Here is a 12,437-nt window from a genome sequence, read left to right on the forward strand (position 1 = left end):
CCTATTTTGATTGATTTATCATCTTCATTTGTTTTTTTACAGAAAGCAATTGGGAGGACTTATATCTTTCACCATAAATCACAATAAACACTTGTGTGTTTGTGTTTGTCTTTTTTCTTGGTCATAAAATACTGGTAAAGTTGAGAAATGAAAATTTGAAAATTGATGTTTCATAGTCTATCTATCATTCTATCCTTGAATAATAAATATTTATGTTTATCAAAAAAATAATTAATAGATATTTATAGGGGAAAGTTTTCATACATGGTCGTGTAAAACCGTATATGTGAGAAGGTGGGAGTTTCAAGACATTAATTAATGGATAGGTATTTATGACTTTTCTAACTCTTTGAGAGGGTCCTCTCACATACACGGCTAACACAGCCGTGTATGAAAACTTTCCCCATAAATTTTTCTCCTCTCAGGTTCCCTGTCAGGTCAGGTTCGTAGGTTCCTCTCATAGAGAGGGCAGAAATGACGACCTCACCCGACCCGATCAGTGTGTTCGAACAAGGGGTGAGATCATCATTTTCAGCCCCTATAAGAGGAACTTACGAACCTGACCGGACAGGAACCTGAGAGGAGTTCAGTCCCATTTTTATATGTAATGATCTCAAATTCTCAATATTAAATTCTTTACGAGGGGAACTTGGTTCTTGGAAAAGAACAACGAACCTAGATAATTATTGGGAAAGGGTCCTCTGGACCTACAATATTTCCTACACTTTCTGATAAAGTGATTTTTTATTTAATTTTTAGGAAAAAAAAATAATATAAAATTTATATATGTGACCCCTTAGGTTTAGAGTTTTAAATGTCACAGTCAACACTAGTCACGTTTTGAGACTAGAGGACTATCTCACAAGTTGGTCTCCGGCTAACCTAGTACAGCACTGAAATTATGGATTATCATTAAGTGAGAGAGAGATAAAGAGAGGTTGGATTAGGGTAGAAACAAGGATGTTAATTAGAAATGCCCAATTCTTCAGTCTTTTAGGAGTACTTGCTATTTAATCATATGGTCTAATCAATTAATAAGATCATTTAGTCATGGGAAAATCTTATTGTAACCAAGGTTGATAAATCATAATGTGTCAACAAAAGTCATAATCAACTGTTGTAAAGCTTTAAACGGTTGGGATATTATTTATAATTGGGAAGAGCATATTACTCTACTTAAAAAGAGTTAGTTTCCTATTTGAATTTTGAAATCAAATCATGTTTAATGGATTTCTATAAAAAAGGGAGAGCGAAAAAAAATAAGGAAACGGAGTGAACTCGCCATGAATTGATATATACAGGTGGCATTAAGAGAGGATCATTGGAGAGGAATCCTCTTCACTGTCGTTGGAAAGGATCCGGACTCACTGTGCTCATACCAGCTTTGGACCAAAGCCGAGGCATACATGAAAAGGTGGAGAAGCTTGAAGGATATGTGGAATATCTCTTTGAAGGACAACACTTGATCATGAGCAAGTTGAACGTAGTGCTCGAGAGACTTGGCTCACATACCAGTCAACTAGAACTGGAGAGGGGAAACTTCATGACTCCACCACCAGCTGGGTATGTGAACAGAGGACCAAGGGATTTTCTCATCCACAAACATATGTTGGGTTTTTCTACTTCCACCAAACACCTGATGATGAATGTATTGCGCTCGCTTCATTTCATTTGGAGGAGGAGGCTCAATTATTGTTATACCCGTACCCCAGGATATAATTAAATATTTTTTTCTTCTCGTGACGTGTAGATACCGCTGCCATGTATGCTGGTGACCTGTTCTCCATGATGGTCAAACCTAGCTACAAAATCGTTGACCACAGTACGGGTTTGCCTGTGGAGGAAAAATTCCTCAATCGCCAGTGGGGAAAGTTCGTTGACGGCGACTTCGTTGACTATCCTCCAAGTACCAGCCCGGGAAGCGAGGAGTTTAGGAGAGAGCATCCTGGACCGTCACCTCAGTTGGATAGTTCGTTCCGGGATGAGCTTGGCATTGCCGTGGCGAAGCTATTCGGAGTCATGGGTGATAAACCATGACAGGGGAAAAGTAAGTTCTAGCCCTCAAGTCTTATTATTTATTCTTCCCTTGGTGACCTCGAAGTGCGGGTCCAGGCCTGAACCGCTCGAGCTATTTCATAAGAGAAGGAAATATTTTAAGTTCGGGTCCCACTTACCTTTGGGAAGTACATTGGGGACTTATACCCATCTCATATGAACCCATCTAAAAATGGGTTTTTTCCCAAATTAAAGTTGTGGGCAGGCCCATTTAACTTAAGAAGCCATTTAACTTGTATGGCCCATTTCACTAAGGGCCCATTTAACCTATTGACCCAATGATGGGTTATTCCATTCACTTACCCACATAGAACTAATGGGTCGACCCATAAGCCTCATGACCCATTTGACTAGAGGTACCCAAATACCCATTTATTATAAATAAGTCCAAGAGAGAGAGAGAGAACATTTACTTCTCCTTCATCATTCTCATTTACCCTAAATCGTGGAGGAGAGAAAGAGGAGGAGGAAGGTGGAGAAGCTTGATGGGAGGTGGAGACCCCATCTCTTGGAGCCATAAATCGTGGAGCTCTCTCATCTTGGGGGTAGGTAAGCTATTGAAGCTTCTTCCTTCTTCTATTTCGGATTTTAAAAGGGGTTGGGTAATGGGAGAGATTGACCTAGAGCTCTCTTGGAACCTAAGAAGTCGATGGAGCCTTAAAGCCTAAGCTATGGTGGAGTCATTTCACTCCATTATGAGCTCTAATGTAAGGGTTCTCATTTCCATTTGAGAGATTTAAGGTTGGACCCTATTATGCTTAGGTTAGGTTCTTCTCGGTTCCTTATCTTGAACCTATTGTGATTGAATGGACCTAGAGAGGTCTTAGGACCCTAATGAGCTTAGGATGGAGTTTCCTAGATGTTCTTATGCCTTAAAACCACTTGAAAATGGAGCCCTTGGAGGGGGATCCTTCGGATTTTGGACCTGCAGGTGTGAGGATTTACATGTGGTTTCAGACCTGCAAGAAACCACCCTGAAATTTCCTCCCTGAGAAGGCCCCTGGGAAGCTCGGATTTATGGGCGGTTTCATTTTTCTGAGAAACCACATCTGCAACCGACCTTGACTGAAACTGTCCTGAACCCCTGGTTTCCTAGGATTTACATGTGGTTGCAGAATTTGGGCATGAAACCGCATCTGCAACCGACCTTGACTAAAACTGTCTTGAGCCCCTGGTTTCCTAGGATTTACATGTGGTTGCAGAATTTGGGCATGAAACCACTCCTGCAACCTTATACTTAAGTGATTATGGGAGACCTTTTGGGGATCCTTTCCCTTCGCTCGTTTAACCTTATTTTACTCTTTGTTTAGGTTAATATATCCATCTTGTGGCTTATTGCTTGATCGAGGCGACAACTTATAATCTTGGTGCTTGGCATATACATTGTGAGTGGGTTTGGTTGTTTGGGCTTGATATTATTATTGCATTATATATATTATGTAATCATTATAACTATTAAGCATGTTTGCGCATATTGCATACTTTTATATATGATTATTATAATGTTGATGGGAGATGTTGTACTTTGATGGGTCTCGGTGTCGGTGGGTACCGGTGCCGGAACCCCGAATACTATATACATTTATGAAGAAATTATGTTGAATGCCATGTTGAACTGTATGCGCCGTGCCGTGCTGGTAACCGGACACTAAACCAGATGAAAAGTTGATGCGCCCGGATTACCTCTCGGGACGATAGGACTTGCATGTAGTATATTTGTGGCTAGGATTTCACACCCTTATGCTACGACCCTTACCAACGAGGGTTTAGGTGTTGGGTAATCGATACCGGATTACGTGGAGGTGGAAAAGGCCGATCATGGTAGTATTGGTTATCGGTGCCCTGAGTGGTCTTGGAGGCTTCGATCGGCGTAGGTCCCACTTGACAATTAAGGTTTCATTGTGGCGATAAGTTAAGTGATCCACAGTGTCTCCTGAGTTGTCACAGTAGCATATGCCATTGACTTAGTTGTTTGTTAGGTGGAAAAATGGACTTAACATGTGCATGCATCATTGGACTATGTGAATTGCGTGTTTGTGCATCCCCATCCCCTCACTGGCTTAGTGGAGCTAACCCCCTCGTGCGCACACTTTTTAGATTCTGATGCAGGTGACGAATATCTCGCGGGACTTGGAGTTCAGCCCTCGGGATACGATTAGATTGGTGAGGAGGAGCCGGAGGCCGTGTTTGAGGAACATGGCGACGGGTGTCCTTGCGATGATTGTGCCTACGGGCCGTGAGGATATTCGGGACTTAATCCCTTTTTGATTTACTTTTGGGGCTAAGGCCTATGTTGAAATATTTACTGTTATACCATTTTGATAGTTATTAGATAGTCATTGGAAATGTAACTAATTACTGTATTTATCATCTAGCCTTTGAATATCTTGTAACTATTCGATTTATACGCTTCCGCAATACTACTGATCCTTGGAATGTAATATTCCTTTTTTTTTCGCATTCTAATATTATATTGTGTTAATATTGGTTATGACTGTGCGTTGGGACACTGTGTCAGTGATCCGAGCGGTTTAATAGGATGACACGCGTCGTCCTAGTCACCCTTATATGATATTATATTCCTTGTCTGGAATAGGGGTGTGACAATTATGGTACCAACTATTCCATGAGGAAGAAGGTGAGTAAAATTGGCGAAAATTTTGTGATGGGTTTCATACAAGGTATGGACCATCCTAGTTTCAAGAATTCTTTCCTGAATTGATAAAATAGCAGTAATTGGATTCCATTGGAAGCTACTAGACTCAATTTGAACGATTGTTGTCTAAGGCCAGTCCGTTACCATCTCACCATTAGGACAATTGCTTCCTTGGCAGACTTAAGGACAACATACATGCTCATGTCATGACCTATCATCCCACATCTTTGTCAGTGGCGATTGGCCTAGCTCAGTTGTAGGAGGCTCGCAACCAGTCACTTGAGAGGAAGAATATTACACCTAACATAAGACCAATTAGTTAATGTTTAATTCATCCTGTTTGTCGACTCACTTCAATGGAGATACAAGAGAGGTGTACGAAAAGATTGTGCTATAATTGCAATGAATGGTTTGTGCCAGATGATCGTTGTAAGAAATTTTATAACTTTTTTTTAAGAGTAAACTTCTTGTACACCCCTTGAGGTTTGTCCCGCTTGCTTGTACACCCCTTTGTTCTTAAAACTTTACTTAGAGACCCCCTGAGATTGAAAAATACCCATTCAGTTAAGGTGAACTTGTTAAGTGATGATGTCAGCAGACCATAAATTTATAAAAAGCCAAAATACAAAGATGGGTAATTTGCTTAAACTAATACCTATAACCTGTCTAATTGGAACTGGGAAACCCAGGCAGCTGCCGTCCTTTTCAACTAGGTGAAATGCCCAGATGGATTTTTCTGTATCTAAGCCATCTGAGGCTTTTTATGCTATGGCTATCGATAAGTCATCCCATTCCATGCACGAATAAGATGTCAGCGCGTTCAGTCTAATTGTTTAAAGTTCCATATGTGTTCAAATCCTGTGCGCCCTAGAAAATAGAGAAGCTTCACACCACCCTCCTTCGTCCCACCAACTAGGGTTGCAATAAGATCGGGTTAGGCCGGGTTTTATAAAGCCTTAGACCAATTTTGAGTCTTCTTAGTTGGACCCAGGCCTGACCCGATCTTGACTCAAGACGTAAAAAATCCACCCTGATCCACCCTCAGGGTCAGGTCGATTTGATCCTGATTGGCCCTAATCATGAGGGGGATGGAAATGCATGGGTTGAAATGACGATGAAGAAAATTATCAATTTTACATAAAAGAACATTACAATAAAATTTAGGGAGAAAGTTTTCTGTTCGGGAGTGTGGCCTATGCCAGCACTCCCAGGAGTCTATCTCTCTCCTCTCCATTTGAAAAGACACCTCTGCCCCCTTATTTTGAGGAGAGAGATAGACACATGAGAGTGCAGGCGTAAACCACACTCCCCGACAGAAAACTACTTCCCTAAAATTTATTATATCATTTATTATCTTTATATATAATATATAATATAATAAAATAAGAATACCGTTTAAAGTTTGTAATATATATATATTATATCAAAAATATATCTTCTGAGATTGATGTGACTCTTTTTGTCTCTAGCTGGTTTTTTTTTCTTTTTCAAGAGTGTTTTTTTTATTTTTCGGTAATCTTTGAGAGTCCTTTTTTGCATTTTTTGGTAGAATCTTTGAGAGTCTTCTTCGATCAGCCAAAGAAGGTACTTCAATTTAAAGGTGTTAATTCACATCAGGTTAGCTCTCAGAATGTCTGGGTCTACTCCATCACGTGATCACGAAACAAACACTGATATTACATTAACCTTTATCTTGTTGGATGATTTAAATTTTTTACCTTGATCTCGGACTGTCTTCTTAACTCTTTGTGGTCGAGGTAAGATCAGTCATGGAAAGATTATACCTGTCACTTCTGATGATTCGAAGTTTGATAAATGGCAAGCTAGTGACCAAATGGTTATGTCATAGATTTTAAACTTTATGTAACAAGAAGTTACTGGAATTTTTATCTATGCTGAGAATGCGAAAGCATTATGGGACTCTGTCAAGACCATGTATGGACAATAAAATAATGCTTCCAGGATATTCCAGATCAAATAAGAAATTTATATAATCTCTCAAGGCAACATGTCATTCATTGAATTTTTTGGTTTTTTAAAACGAAAGTTGGAAGAACTTAGGGTTTTAAAAACCAAAATTTCCAATTCTTCTTCGTCTTAGCCTTTCATGCCCTTATTAGAGATTTGAGAGCTTCAAATGCGTTAGAGAAAATGAGGGATATATCTTACCATTTTTTATTAGGAATTAAACCTAGAGTTGTTTTAGATAATGACAATAATGGCGATAGTAGGTGAGGTTGAGAAGGTGGAGAAGAAAATCACAACATAGGGATCAGATAAGCTCAACAAAAAATTAGTGATGTGGAAACCGTAAAAACAATGATTACCGATTTTTTAGAATTGTTTTTTGATTTTTTTTAAAATATTTAATATTTTTTCATCGAAACAATTATCGATCTCATAAAACCTGGATTTTAATCATTTTTTGCCGATCTTAGACAATGTTGAGCTATCAACCTTGATCGGTCCAGAATGAATTTTTATCACCTCAATGTTAGTATACTTCAAGTGCACCAAAAAGGTACATGAATTACGAACATTGCGCCTCTTTGTGTCTTACCTTATTATATAAGTTTTTGTGTGTGTAAGGATTAAGAAAGGAAACACCACCAATGCCGTTTGGCATTCCATTTATGGCCTTAGGACAACACTATCACCACTGGATTAGATAGATCCCTCATCCCTGGGGATTTGAGCGATGGTGATATAGTGTCTAAAATATAAGTTGAAGACAGTGTCAGTCTTCCACTCCCAAACAAGGTATAACTCCATCTTGAAATCCAATTCTTATTATACTTCTCATCTGTTTTACTATTTGTTGCAGTAGTTACGCATAACTGTTTACTTGATCTACCTTGTTTATCCATTTTCTTGTTTTCATCTGTTGTTAACTGTTGCAATTCTTTATTTGTGCATGTGAATCTTTGTCTTCTCTATCGACTTTTTCATTTACTTTTCAATGGAAGCGGGGTTTGTCCCAATGTTTTGGTCCTTGCCCAGTATGCAAGGTTTTAAAACTTGGATTCGGGAACGGAATCGATCAGAGAGGTTTTCGATCCGAATTGGCTTGAATCGGTTCAGGAATTATGAATCTAAATAATTTTATGATGAAAATTGAATAGGTTTAGAAATTAGGAATCGGCTTATGAATCAATCCGATTCAAGATGGTTTATAAAGATAATAACTAATAATTGGTTGATCTGATTCCGATTCAAGAAACAACGATTAGAATCGGTGTCAGTCGATTCCGATCCGAATAAGCCGATTCACCCATCTGATTCCCGATTTTTAATACTTTGCATGTATAGTAAGTTTCTTGAATGATCTTTACCCAAAAAAAAACACTTTTTTCTTGAATAATCAAACCCGTCACCTATATGTTAAGTTTCAATAAAATCCAAATTTTACTTATTAAAAAATTAAAAAAAAAAATCCAAATTTACCATGTGTGAAAACACATTTTAGAAGTGATTAAAAGAAAAGGTTTTATAAGGTCACCTCATTGTATATATAAATAAGGGAAGATTGGCTGAAATTGGCTCAGGATAAGGAAGATTATACAGAAGATATGGTGGAGAATTCTCTCTTTCTTTTTTCTTTAAATCTTTAAGTAGGACACATCTCCCTAATAGGAGCTCCACACTGTGGACCTAACATCTACCTAGGTCAATGATCTAATAGATGACCTAATATTTTTATGGGAAAGAGAACTCTGACTGGGCGGATGTTCCGAGAGTTTGTCTTGCTATGGGGGTACGACGGTCATTTCATATATCCCTGTATTTGGTGAAGGGACGGCACACCGCACGCACCCAATTAACGTCCTCTCTCCCTATTTTGATTGATCTATTAGCTTCATTTTTTTTTAACAGAAAGCAGTCGCCAGTCGGGAGGTCTTTATCTTTCACCATAAATCACAATAAACACTTGTGTGTGTGTGTGTGTGTGTGTTTTCTTTGTTGGTTATAGAATACTAGTAAAGTTGAAAAATGAAGATTTGAAAATTGATGTTTTATTTTTATAGTCTAGCTAGCCTTGAACAATAAAAATTTATGTTTCCCAAAAAAAAAAATTAATAAATATTTGGCCAAAGATTTCATACACGATCGTGCAAGCATGCACAACCGTGTCCCCTCTCACAAAGAGTTGGAAAAGTCATAAACCCCCATCCATATTTAATGTCTCAAAGCTCCCACCCTCTCACATGCACGGCTTACACTGCCGTGTATGAAAACTGTCCCCTAAGGGAGAATGTTCTCTGTGCCGGGGGCGTAGGCTGCGCCTAGACACATGGGATTGGGCGCAATGACCACCCTATCCTGAGTGGGAGGCCCATGTGTCAGGACGCAGCTTGCACTGTGGCACAGAGAACATAAACCCATATTTATATGTAAGGATCTCAATAGTCAATAGTAAATTCGTTTCGAGGTGAATTTTTTGTTCTTGGAAAAGAACAACGAACCTGTATTGTTCAATTATAGATAATTATTGGGAAAGGGTCCTTTGGACATACAATATTTCCTACACTTTCTAATAAAGTGATTTTTATTTAATTTTTAAGAAAAAAAAATAATATAAAATTTATATATGTGACACCTTAGGCCTAGAGAATTTTTTTCCCATAATTATTTTAAATGTCACATTTAACACTTGTCACATTTTGAAACTAGCGGACTATCTCACAAGTTGGTCTCCGGCTAACCTAGTACAGCACTGAAATTATGGATTATGATTGAGAGAGAGAGAGAGAGAGTGGTTGGATTAGGGTTGAAACAAGGATATCAGTTAGAAATGCCCAATTATCCACTGTGTACTTGCTATTTAGCCATATGATCTAATCAATTAATAAGATCATTTAGTCATAGAAAAATCTTGTTGTAACCAAGGTTGATAAATCATAATGTGGCAACAAAATTCGTAGTCGAACTAGATTACCTATGGTGATAGGAACTCTAGATATTTCCACCTCTCAACAATGAAACATAGAACCCATAATCACATCAGGGGTCTACAACATGGAGGATTATATTTATCTGACAAAGATTCTTTAGTAAGCGTTATTAACTCTGTTTTATTGAACAGATCCCCCTTGGATTACATCTTTCCCAAGAGAGGACTTAGACATCCATTGTCTCCCTACTTGTTTGTATTCTGTGTAGAGATTCTTACTTCACTCCTGCGGAATGCAATGCTTCAAGGGAGAATTCAAGGTCTAAAATTTCTCGGTATGGTGAAAGAATATTGCATTTGGCATTTGCAAATGACCTCATTTTGTTTGACCAGGCATCTAGGGGTAGGGGTGTAAATGAATAGCCGAAATCCGTTTATGTATCTGTGTCTGTATCCATTTAGCACTATCCGAATCCGTCCGAAAGCTAAACGGATACTGATACGGATAGGTTATAGCTATCCGAAAAGCTATATTTACATGTAAACGGATAAAATATCCGATACGTATCCTTGTCCGTATCCGTTTAGCACTATCCGAATCCGTCCTATAGCTAATCGGATGCGGATGCGGATATAGCACTATCCGAGCCGAATCCGATCCGTTTACAGCCCTATCTAGGGGTGAAGTGAAGGCCTTTATGGAGGATCTTAGCTCTTATTGTCGGTATTTGGGGCAATGCATAAATGGTTCTAAAACAGTGGCTCACAACAGCCCAAATGTCCCAACTTCCTTGAAAGCAGAGCTAATAGGTAGATTTCATATCACCCCAACATCTCAGCTGGATATCTATTAGGGATTCCACAATTCACAGTAAGGTTCGTTCGTTGCATTGGACAAAATAGGGTGCAAGTTTGGCCCTGTCGGCCCAAATCTATCCTGGCCTGTCCTGAGCCCGAATAGGGCCTGGGTTGAGATATCTTAGCCCTGAAGGCGGGTCGGGACGGATCAAGATTGAGGCTTCGGGCTGAGACTGGCCCGGTCCAGCCCGACCTTGTTTTAAGTTATACTATAAAATATATATTGATATAATATATATATTATAAACTTTAAATGTCACCCACATTTTGTTATAATATTATATATGAAGATAATAAGTAATAAAAACATTTTATTATAGTGTTATTTTACCTGAAATTAATCATTTACTCCACCGCCCAGTCCAACCCATGCATCTCCCTTACCCCTCCCCATGATCAGGGCCAATTAGGGTCAGCCCGGCCCGGCCCAACCCTGAGGGATGGGCCAAGGTTGGATTTTTCAGGCCTTGAGTCAGGGCTGAGTTGGACCTGGGCCCAGATAAGCGGACTTAGGATTGGACTAGCGTTTTATAAAGCTCAGAGTCCAACCGGACCCTTTTGCAGCCCTAGTACAAAACTAATCCAGAAAGTTAATATGAAACTTCAACACTAGAAAACAAAGTTCTTTAGTATGGCATGTAAACAAATTCTCATCCAATCTACTTTATCTATGATGCCTCAATATTTTTTGTCATGCTTTCAACTGCTTGTTGAGGTTCACAAGAAATTGGATGGGCCTAGTAGAGAGTTTTTCTGGTCAAATGGCAAAAAGGTCTCTTATTCACACTAAAAGTTGGAAAACCTTATTCGCACCACTGATTCCTGGTGAGAATTCTAGGGTTAACAACAAAATTGGAACGATACCAAAATTGATTAACATGGTTTGAGGAATCAGAATCGTCTAATATCAATTCAGCCTGAATCACTCCATTGATTCTCAATGAGAGTTCTAGGGTTCAGATGATTCTAATGAATTTCCGACCAATTACACCCCTATGAAAATATTGTTTGGGAGAAGGTTCTCTAAGCAAGTGTAATAGAGAAATCCACCAATCAGGTGTGGTGAAATGGTATCTTACAACAAAGGCCAGTAAGAACATTTCATGTGAAGAGGAGAGGAGCAATTCAGAGAACCGTTTTTGACAAAAAGTTCTTTGTGGAGGAGTGTACCCCAAATAAATAGGGGGATTGATGTCGTCGCGTGCTTCCATTCACCCCGTGTGCACGCAAGTGCCACGCTTCCCAGAGAACTCTTGCCCAGTTGCCCATAGTCCATGAATAATTATCCCTCCAATTCGATACCCACTATAATTTCCTCCAATTCCTCACATGGGAAGGGAATGAAAATGACCATCCTACTCCACCTTGGGCAGTGTGTTCAGGCAAGGGGTAGGATGATCATTTCCGCTCCTATGTGAGGAATTAGGTAATTAAAACAGACAGCGAATTAGAGGGGATAACGATTCCATAATCCACAGGACAAAGTCTACCTTTTCAGCCGAGGAGAAACAAATGAAAGAAGGAAACCTAAAATTGGCTAATTGAAGAACCACGTAGGCGTACAATAGCAAGGTGCAGATAAAAAGCCGCCCTTAATAAAACCTAACCTTAGTCTGTGGCCATTAACACATCTACGTCTTTCCCTGTAGACAAAGACAAGATTGATACACAACTAAGACTAGGGACCATCCCCAATCACATATTTTTCACCCCTTCCAAAATTTATTTATTTATTTTAAAACAGAAAAAGAATTATAAAACCCTAATGAAGTTAGAGAGCAGTATAAATAACAGTATAAATTAAACGAAATAAAATCTTTTTCCAAATCTTTTTCCAACGGGAGGATGGAAACCTCGGGAAAGAGGTTTTCCTGTCTTCTCTGTTCTGTTCTGTTCTGATCTTTCTTTATTTCTTTCCCTTTCCTGTTGGTAGAGAATCTGCATTATAAGTTTCAACCAATCGATTGGTTAATTTGT

The sequence above is a fragment of the Telopea speciosissima genome, chromosome 3, assembly GCF_018873765.1.
Source record: "Telopea speciosissima isolate NSW1024214 ecotype Mountain lineage chromosome 3, Tspe_v1, whole genome shotgun sequence".
Taxonomy (NCBI): domain Eukaryota; kingdom Viridiplantae; phylum Streptophyta; class Magnoliopsida; order Proteales; family Proteaceae; genus Telopea; species Telopea speciosissima.